Consider the following 10,343-nt stretch of genomic DNA (forward strand, 5'->3'; position numbering starts at 1 on the left):
TGCGACTACAAGGGCAAGTGGGCAAGTGGGTTCCATTTAAATCCTCCGCTCCTCCCCCGCCCAGTCTCCCTCCGCTCTCCAAGTTCCCTCCGTGCAACGTATGCTGTTACGTCATGCCAAGGGCTGAGGGTAAATGAACAAGGGGAAGTGCAACTACTATTGGAATGCAGGGTGTGTTCTGGTGTAATTGCAGGGTTGGAGTCAGGTGTGCTGGAGTCAGTTACTAGCATTCACAGCTGCCATCAATCAACAATCAACTGCTCTTCATATACCCGGCCCTACCTTCCAGACACTGCCAGATTGTAAACTCTGTTACCCAGTCAGTAACTCTCCAGCCACCTAGACCTTTTGTAGTTCTGCCTGCATTTAGCTTGTTGCTAAATTCTGTTCTTTTTTGTCACAGTCTCCCAGCCTGACTCCTGCCACCAGCTCCAGCCCTCGTCAGCCAGCTCTCCCTCCCTGGATCCCTCTGCCTGCCTGCTCTTGCCTGCCTCTACTCGTCTCCCCGGATTCTCCCATTGGCACTTCCCCTGGACCCCCATGCTTGTCAGCCACTCCAGAGCCCGGCCCAAAACCCCAGATTCCTTCTAAATAAACCCTCTTAAACTGGTACTGTCTCTGCGCCTGTGTCCTCCCTTAACCAGCCGTTACACTATAAGTTTGAATTAAAATATGCTTTGCATGTTTAGAGGATTTTACGTAATTTAACAAAAAAACTCCCCATTATGGATTTTCCCCCATTGTTGTGCTTGGTCCTCATAACTGTCGATATAAAACACACACACACACACACACACACACACACACACACACACACTCAAGCACACACGCATACACACACACACACTGGCTCAATCCCATCCGCTTGCACACATCTATTTTGTTTCCCCTTTCTGTCCTCTTCACCTATTTTCTCTGACCTGTTCTTTTGTCCCCTGTCTGAAACTAAATGTACCTTCTTTGTCAAGTTTCAATGGAGGTGTGAGAACATTCCCAGGTTATAAAAGCCCACAGACATGCCTCTATCGGTAGGAATCAGTGTACCATTTCTTCGCTGTTTGGAGTTCTTTTGTTCTCTGAGGCCTGTGCCTGTTTTGCTGTAACATCAGAGTACATTATCAACATGGATCACCTTGCCATTAATCCGCAAAACAATTTGTGTGCACATATCTGAACAGATTGCCTGCTGAAGAAATCTAGAACAGGCTTTGCCTATACTAGGATACATAAATGTATCCCTGTTGTTAAAATATTCCACTTCACTGGCATGCGGAATGCTTCTCACTGAGAACACAGCTGAAATAATGGTTCAGAAAATAATGTGTCAGTGACACATTTCGTCACTGAAGGGACCCCGAGGCAATCTGAGTCATGTCTGTCACAGCGCTGGCGTCAACTCTATGACGAATGTTTTGCAACTGTTAATTGCAAACTGTTATAATGCAGACGCCATAAAAAAGGGAAGGCCAGAAGAGTTGAATAAACATGTACGTGTAGAATAATTTCCTACCTGTATGAATCTTGTTCTTTGGTTTGAGCCCTGTCCTTGTCCATTTGTTTGGTACTTTATAAAAGCATTATTTGTGTACAGTTGTACTGGATTGTATTGACTGTGTTGTGGCTCTTATACACCTCAGGGCCTAAACCCCTGTATCTCTTGTACACATGGATGTCATCTTCTAAAAAGTAAACATGCAGTTGTGTTGTTTGCACATATTACTACTTCCTGGCTCCAGAAGGAATCCCATTTAAAAGGCCAGACAAGATGCATTTTTTGAGCCATATGGTTTAAAACAACTTTCCCTGGGACAGTTTGGCTCCAAAGCAGGAGAGTAAATGAGAAAGGGAAAAGAGTGGTGGAAGCCACAAACATTAAGGAGAAAGCTATAAAACCAACATAAATCTCTGTCCATTTTGTGCAATAACACGTCCTAACCATGAGGCTTTGCTGTTTGACACAAACAGTTTATTTCCCCCGTAAGCCTGAGGTCCTTAGGAAATTGCACTGATCATCGTTTTTTAATGTCTGTGGACATATGTAACATGTGTCTGCCAGATGTGCTGGTCTCTTGTAGGAGTGCCAGTGTGGCGGTTGCTTTCCATCAGTTTTTGGAGGAAACAACAGGGGCAGACAGGTTAAGGGAGATTGATATCTGTCAGACAGAAAAGGTCGGCACACTGCCTCAGGCCAGACATATGTACATGATGTTATGCTATACACTGAAAGTAAAGGATTCATAAACTTCACTGTGGGTCAAGAGTTACGCAAACCCTGAGGTAGTAGTGTTGCTTAAGAGTTTTCTTGATCACTCTCACTGACTAATACTCAAAGTGCTGACATCAGAGCGTGGCATCTTGTTTCATGTGGTATAATGATTTCCCGTCAGATTGTGAGGTTCCCGGTAAATTCTTGTGAATCACCAGCAATGGTTGTGTAAGTTCATTGAGACATAGCATCATTGGTTTAATCCAGACAGGGATCTGGCTGTGATGGAGGGATACGTGCGACAAGTATGTCATGGATCATCACCTTGTCAAGATCGGATGATTTGATTTATAGCGCAACATGTGTGTGTTCCTATACTGCGCCCGGTGCATGAAGCTCATTCTCTAGTGAATTTCCACTTTCTCTATAATTACGCTGGGCGGTAATCAAAAGTGAATGCTTTCTCTGTCAACAGCTGCAGACAGACAAACAACATACACTTCCTATGACACAGCTGGATGTGTCAGCTAGCTTGGCATCTCCATTCTTTATAGGTTGTCTTGTTAACCATGTAGAGCGATTCATCATCAGCCCAGCACATGCCATTATTCTAACTACTGTATGTCAGTGACGATGTGATATATATTCTGCAGATCTATGCTGTGCTGTGGATCATCTCATCCTTTATTGTTGCTATTTGTAATGTATTACTTGTTTAACCCTCCTGTTATGTTCCGAGTCAAATTGACCCGTTTCAAAGTTTGAAGAGCTAGGAAAAATAGTCAAAATTATTTTTTCAGTATGAAACCTCTTCTGCTTGCCTTAATTAGTGTAATCAACACATAATATGAAAATATTTCATCTCACACATTTGCAACCACCCCCTGCATGTTCATATCACATAGATACTGTTCGGGTCAATTTGACCCGGCAGTAAAACTGGAGGTAAAAGGGTGTCAGAAATGTAAGACTATTTCTTTCTTTACAACTGTGAGACATATTTCACCCAAATCTCACACACACACACACACACACACATACACATACACACGCCCATGCAGGCGCACACACACACACACACACACACACACACACACACACACACACACACACACACACACACACACACACAAACACACACACACACAGTTGCAAGTGTTATGACTTTTGACCATAGATAGACGGGAACCATTTATGCTCCCTTGGGAAAACTCCACCCACATTCAGTGGAAACTCAACAGGGGACGGGCAAAACATAAAAAAGATTATCTGCATGGGAGTCTTACCAACATTACACTCTGTCAGGCAGACCTTTACAAAATGAGCAGCAGAAGCAAAAGGATGACAGTCCAGGAGGCTCTGGAAGTCATCATTGATCATGCTAGTGAAATAGAGGAGGATGTATCTTGAGCTAAATTCTGATTCTAATGATTTTGAACCAGATGAGGGAATTGCTATTCCTATTCCTCCAAGCAAGACATTCATGTCAACAAATTGTGAAATTCATCCCCAAATATGCGTCAGGCAAACCTGTCTGCAGAAAGCATACAGGTGAAACTCATATAATTAGAATATCATGGACAATTAATTGGAATTGAGGCAAGAAGTCATGCAAAATGGACCCAAACCAAGTACTGAGTACACATGAATGATTCTAATTTATAGAGGGCTGATATTTCTGTATTAAAAATCCTTTTTTTTATTGATTTCATGTAATATTAACATTTTCTGAGATTTTAAATTTGGGGTTTTCATAAGCTGTGTAAACCATAATAATCTAAATTATAACAAATAAAGGCTTTGAATATCTCACCTTTCATGTAATGGTTCTATATACTATATTAGTTTCACCTTTTGTGTCAAATTACTGAAATAAATGAACTTTTGCATATTCTAATTTTTCGAGTTTCACCTTAGAGACAGTGCCAGGGCCCACTAGGATGGCACTGACTCGTGTGACTGACATCAAGTCAGCTTTTGAGCTGGTCATGCCAGATTCAATACAGAAAATCATTCTGGAAATGACTAATCTAGAAGGGAGGTGTGCTTTTGGGGAAAAGTGGAAGGAGCTGGACAAAACACATTTAGATGCGTATTTGGGGCTCCTCATCCTGGCTGGGGTCGGAGGATGAATCTACAGCCAGTATGTGGGATGCAGAGACAGGCAGGGCTATATTTCAAGCCACAATGTCTCTGGAGACTTTTCACATTTTCTCCAGTGTTTCAAAAGTAACAAAGTGGTGAAACATTACAAAAAAAGTTTGAACATGTATTTTTTTAATGAAAAACGAGTGAATTATCCTTATTGAACCATTACCTGTTAGAGGTAAGGAACACCACTTGCACTAAATATTGATAGAATAGTTAGTAATGGAGTTGGTAATGACATGTGCACACTGCTTGTTAGGATTTTTTTTGGTTCAGGACATCTTTTGGAGATTTAAACATGCACCGGGTCAAATTGACCCGGAACACCATTGCTGTTCCTGACAAATGAACATAACAGGAGGGTTAAATTGAATGCTGCATGACATATGGTATAAAAAAAAACCGATGCATTCAAAATATAAACCAAGTATCAACTAACTGTTAACTATTTTGTAAATGTTTAATACGCATTCAGCATTAATTAACAGTTATGCTTAGTTAATGCTTATCCAAGAATTAGTTCACAAAGCTTATGGTTTATAAGCATTAACTAACCATAAATAGCATTAAATAAACATTAACTTACAGTTAATTAATGTACCCTTATTGTAAAGTGTTACCCACTTTTTGTATACATAATTTTTACTTATAGGATAGCAGGAATATTGTAACAGTGAAAACCCTCGCCTGCAGCTCACATTCTATTGTCCATTCAGTATCAGGTTAGAAGCTGCTCAGCTGAAATCTTAGCTAAACCTTACAGAGAATGAGGGAGACATTTTCACGCAACATAACCCAGTACACCTTCAACTACCAAAACGATTACCACACAGGTCATTTGTATTTCCATAACATAATACCCATCAACTGAAAGGGCAAGCACAGACATAGACTGGAGATTGTGAAATCAAAACGTCAGTCATAATACTTAAGCAAACATAGTGTCTCAATACAAAAACAACATTTGAAATAAAGTGGAAAAACTAAGATTGGTACAGATTTCTACTGCCCACATGGGTTTACTTGGAACTGAAGTTTTTTTTGAATTTACATGTAACAAAGATCCCCTCCCCCCACACACTTTATATCAAATTTAGTTTTGGTATTGAGACACTACTTTTACACACACACACACACACACACACACACACACACACACACACACACACAGACAGACAGACATGATTTTGAAATGAATATGTTGTATGTTTCTGCTAAATAAGTGAAGGTTCTGTTCGGTCAGTCAGTATGAGTTGAAGGCTTTTGTACTGTACATAAGGTGGAAGGACACATTTAAAATATCTTACTGTTTATTCTCATTCTAAAAATCATGATTTTTAGTTGACATTTTTTGTTTGAAAAAGTACATCCCTTTCTTTGTGGTGATGGGAACCATAGGAACCTAAAGGACAAGTTAATGTCAGGTGTAATTCCCTTTTATTTTTTGTTTTTTATTAGTATTTAAAATAATGGTTGATCAAAATGAATGGTAAATATTTTTCTTCTACTGTATTGAGCAAAATATGAATACAAAAATTGCTTATTTGCAGGTCTATGCTACAGTTTTGTGTAAATATTTGTAACAATTCATCTCGAACTGAAGTTAACACACTACAAACTCTATTTCTGTGACTGATCTTAATCAATTGCGATTGATGCAGAAAAGCAATGCAATTTGTGTAAGGTGCTGTGTAACTTTTCATAGGAGAAACACCAGACTGTCACGTGTAGGCTTCTTAAAGTACAATATTACTTATGGTACCATGACCTGCACCTGACCTGCAGATTGATCAATATTTAAGACATAATTACCTGGCATATAGGACAGTGTCAAAACACAAACAACACTTCTCAAAACAGCATTTGAAAGAAAAGAAAATAAGATATTCGTGGACACAAAGCAACATTTCAGATCACAGAAAAGTTAGTGACAACACTTCTTGTAGAATCTCAATTTCTGTTTTTATTGTGTATTGAGTTTGAAATGATATAAGAGAAAATCAAAATCGTAAGGGAATATTTGAACAGTACATTCATATAATTCCCCATTCGCTCGCAACCTATCATGATCCCATGGAACCCCTAATAGCAAGCTTGAAAGAATTAGGATTACAATGGATTGACCACATAGACAACAGTCGACCACATTGTTCTAATTCTTTTGGTTTATTCTTTGTTCTGTTCCTTGTATAATTGTTTGATGATTTCAATCTCCTCTTTCATCTGCTCAAAGTTTAAATGGATGGTAAATGTAAAAAGTCATTGAAGAGGTAAAAAAGGCATCGCAGGGACAGTGCTAAGAGTAGTACACAATAAAAATAGAACATTACATTGTACTGTGGCCAGAGACTTGGGATCTGTCCCACTTCAAACAAGATGTGTTATCCAACCTTTTTCCATACCCTTGTGTTTTCAGAATTGTTAATGTGTTTTGACCACATGTATGTTCTTTAAATTGGAAAATGACAAAATAAACTAAATTAAACTAAACCCTCCAGGCCGCCATTCTTGTTGACTGCTTCTGAAATTGTTACACTGTTTCTCATTTGTAGGAACACTGTGACAGGGACTCACAACCACAGCCTTAAATCATTGCTACGATAAGCGAGATAATCATCTCTTATCACGAAAACAACTGATGGAAGATCATAAATTACTCCCCTCGAAATTAATGCAACAAAGACAACATCATCCGCACAGTGAAACACACAGTTGTGTCACCAAAGTTTGTCTGTACAACAGCTCTGTGGCAAACTTGCATAATAAAAAAAAATTCAAATAGATGTCAGCCTATAGAAAAAAGGGGACTGACATTAACTTGTCCTTTAGGTTCTTAGGATCCCATCACCACAAAGAAAGGGATGTACTTTTTCAACCAAAAAAATGCAGTGTGTAGAATTTTGGGTTTTATTTCCTTGTAGACTTTAATAATTATAATATCCATAAGTACGTTTAATTTAGTGCATAATAGCTGAAAAATGTTTTTAGAATTATTATTGTTTCCCTTAGAAAGGGTCTCATATATGTCCATATTTCTCCATACCTTGGACCAAGGCCTTGGCGCCGCCATGTTGGAAGCGTCATAGTTGGAATGTCATCAGGTGCATTGTTTATAATTTAGAATTGTTCTTGTCCTTGAAGGCCACTGTAGCTTCTGTTATTATTCAAAAGGGGTGGGGTTACCCAGGGAGCGTTGCATTCTAGAACTTTCTAGAATTTTCTAGAACTTTCTTGATGATGTCATATTACACACTGCACCTTTAATAACACACAATCCCATCAGTCAGTTCATGGAAACCGGCTGGTGCTCCAAAAGCGCAAGACAAGCAAATTACGTCTCTACAATTCTTTTAGCTTATTCTTCAATGGTCTTCAATGTACAGTGTATTGCTGACTATACAGTGGATGGATGAGTTTATCTGGGTTGTTGGCTTGGTAGGTGAAGTATCTTTGTGGGCTTCTTCCATCAAAAGTGAAGTCTGGTTGATACAATGAATCCGCTGAGACAAGGCAGGTGGGTTTTAGAGGATTCTTTATTGAAACAGCATTTTTCTCAAGCCTTGCATCAGTCCGGACATGGCCATCGTCCACTTTCCAAATTCCCTGACAAGAAATCTTAATGAGCATTCGATTATGAAATATACACAAGACCCCACCAGGAAAGACCCTCCCTGTGCATCCCTTCTTAAAGTCCAATAATCAAGACCTGGTCCATTCGAATTGGCTGAAAACAGTTTACATTACCATATTCTAATATCTATGTTAATTTGACGATGGGTACATTACTCAAAACGTGTGGTGTCCCCCAGTTTATGTTCATGACCTTTGTCCATCTATATATAATCCAGTTAAGGCTATCATGTCCCCTATAGTTGACCCCAAAACAACCACACAGATCTGACATGTTTAATGACCTCCTGCATGTAAATATCATTACTAATCTTGCCCCTGTAAAGCACTTTGAGTGGCCTTGTGTCTGAATTGTGCTATATAAATAAACTTGCCTTGCCTTGCCTTGCCTTGCCTTAAATACTCTGGAATCTTTAGACCGTATTTTCTCAGTCATCTCCCTTCAGTCACTCTCAATATGGCCTTGTTTCCCCATTATCTCAAAAACATGTGAATACATGACCAAGTTCAGTTGGTTCTCTGTCTTCCTTTTTTCAAGAGCATGCCACAAGGGATCATCATGCTCAACAACATGCCATGACACTGTTTCATCTTGGTAAAACACCTAGCTTACTTTTTCTCTCACTAAGGCTTGCACTGAAGGAAAACATATTCAACTGACTTAAAGAGCAATTTTAACCAAGCCACACACATACACACCCATACAAAATATCTGATGAGAAAGCGGCCTCATACACTTTTGGTTTGACACAAAATGAGGCACCATAGTTATTGGATTTGATGGATTTCTCCAAATAATTTAGATTCTTTCTCAGTGCCATAAATTATCCTCAAAACATGGACTTAGTTCAGGAATCCATCATCTCCACATGGTTCTTAAATCTTTCTGATAGGCATGTCAACACACACCACAAACAGGAAGCAGGATGTGGGGGACGATTGCCTCACCCCTATGGAGGATGTTATTGTGGCAGAGCCCATGATACCTGTTGTCACACTTAACATTGACATCAAGGCCAAAATCATAGTAACTCCACACCCCAATCTTTTTGACACATGTTGAGCATTATTTGTTTTGGGATGCTGTCTTTTAGGCTGTTGTCTATAAGTCTATAAAGGCAATGTACAGTTGAACCTTCTTCCTTTACACAATATTCCATCATGAGCTTAATTCCCACGTGTTAAATGCATCCTCTTTAGGGTTGGGCGGCTCCTGCCTGCTCAAATGGCTTATACCAGGCCACCACTCTATTGTTCAGCACATGGGCATCTAACTTTACTGCACTGTTGATCACACTTATCCCCCAGTAATTATCACAATTAATGCGGGTTACCTTTCTGGAATAACATGGTCAATTTAGCAGGGGCCCAGCTCATTGAATAGCTGGCCACAAAGATGGGTTTTACAAATGTGAATACAAATATTAATCATTCACCTCTCGAACATGCCTGGGCTCTTACCATCAGGGCATGCTCCTTTTTTCCGGCTTAAGCTGGTGGTGAATCATATGTTGAACTTGATCTGCCATTGTGATAGCTTTCTCTAGCAGTGGTGTGAATACAGTATAGCCCTCTACAGTGGAGGAAATTAGTATTTGATCCCTCATTTTGTAAGTGTGCCCACTTACAATGAAATGAACGGTCTATCATTTTAATGCTAGGTTTATTTCAACAGTGATATACAGAACATCAAAAAGAAAATCCAGAAAATCACATTAAAAAATATATAAATTATTTTGCATTTCATTGAGTGACCTGGCTGAGAGAAAGAGGTTGTCACCTAGTATTTCATGGTACATGGCCCCATCCATATTTCCTTTGATGCAGTGAAGTCCACCTGTCCCCTTAGAAGAGAAACACCCCCAAAGCATAATGCTTCAACCTCCATGCTTGACTGTGGGGATGGTGTTCTTGGGGTCCTAGTCAGAATTCTTCTTCCTACAAGCATGGCGAGTCTTAGCTAATATGATACCAAAGAACTTGATTTTGTTCTAATCTGACCACATCACCTTCTCCCAAGCATTCTCTGAGTCGTTGAGGTGTTCATTGGCAAACTTCAGACAGTTCTGTACATGTCCCTTCTTGAGCAGAGGGACCATACGGTCACTACAGGATTTCAATACATTACGGCATAGTGTGTTACCAATGGTTTTCTTTGTGACTGTGGTCCCAGCTGCCTTGGGATCATAAACAAGCTCCTCCTGTGTAGATCTGGGCTGATCCTTCACCTTTCTCATGATCATTGATACCCCACAAGGTGAGATCTTGCATGGAGCCCCAAACCAAGGGAGATTGATGGTAGTTTTTTGTTTCTTTCATTTTCGAATAATCGCACCAACAGTTGTCTCCTTCTCACCCA

Source organism: Ammodytes marinus (assembly GCF_949987685.1).
Source record: "Ammodytes marinus genome assembly, chromosome: 2".
NCBI classification, from domain to species: Eukaryota; Metazoa; Chordata; class Actinopteri; order Uranoscopiformes; family Ammodytidae; genus Ammodytes; species Ammodytes marinus.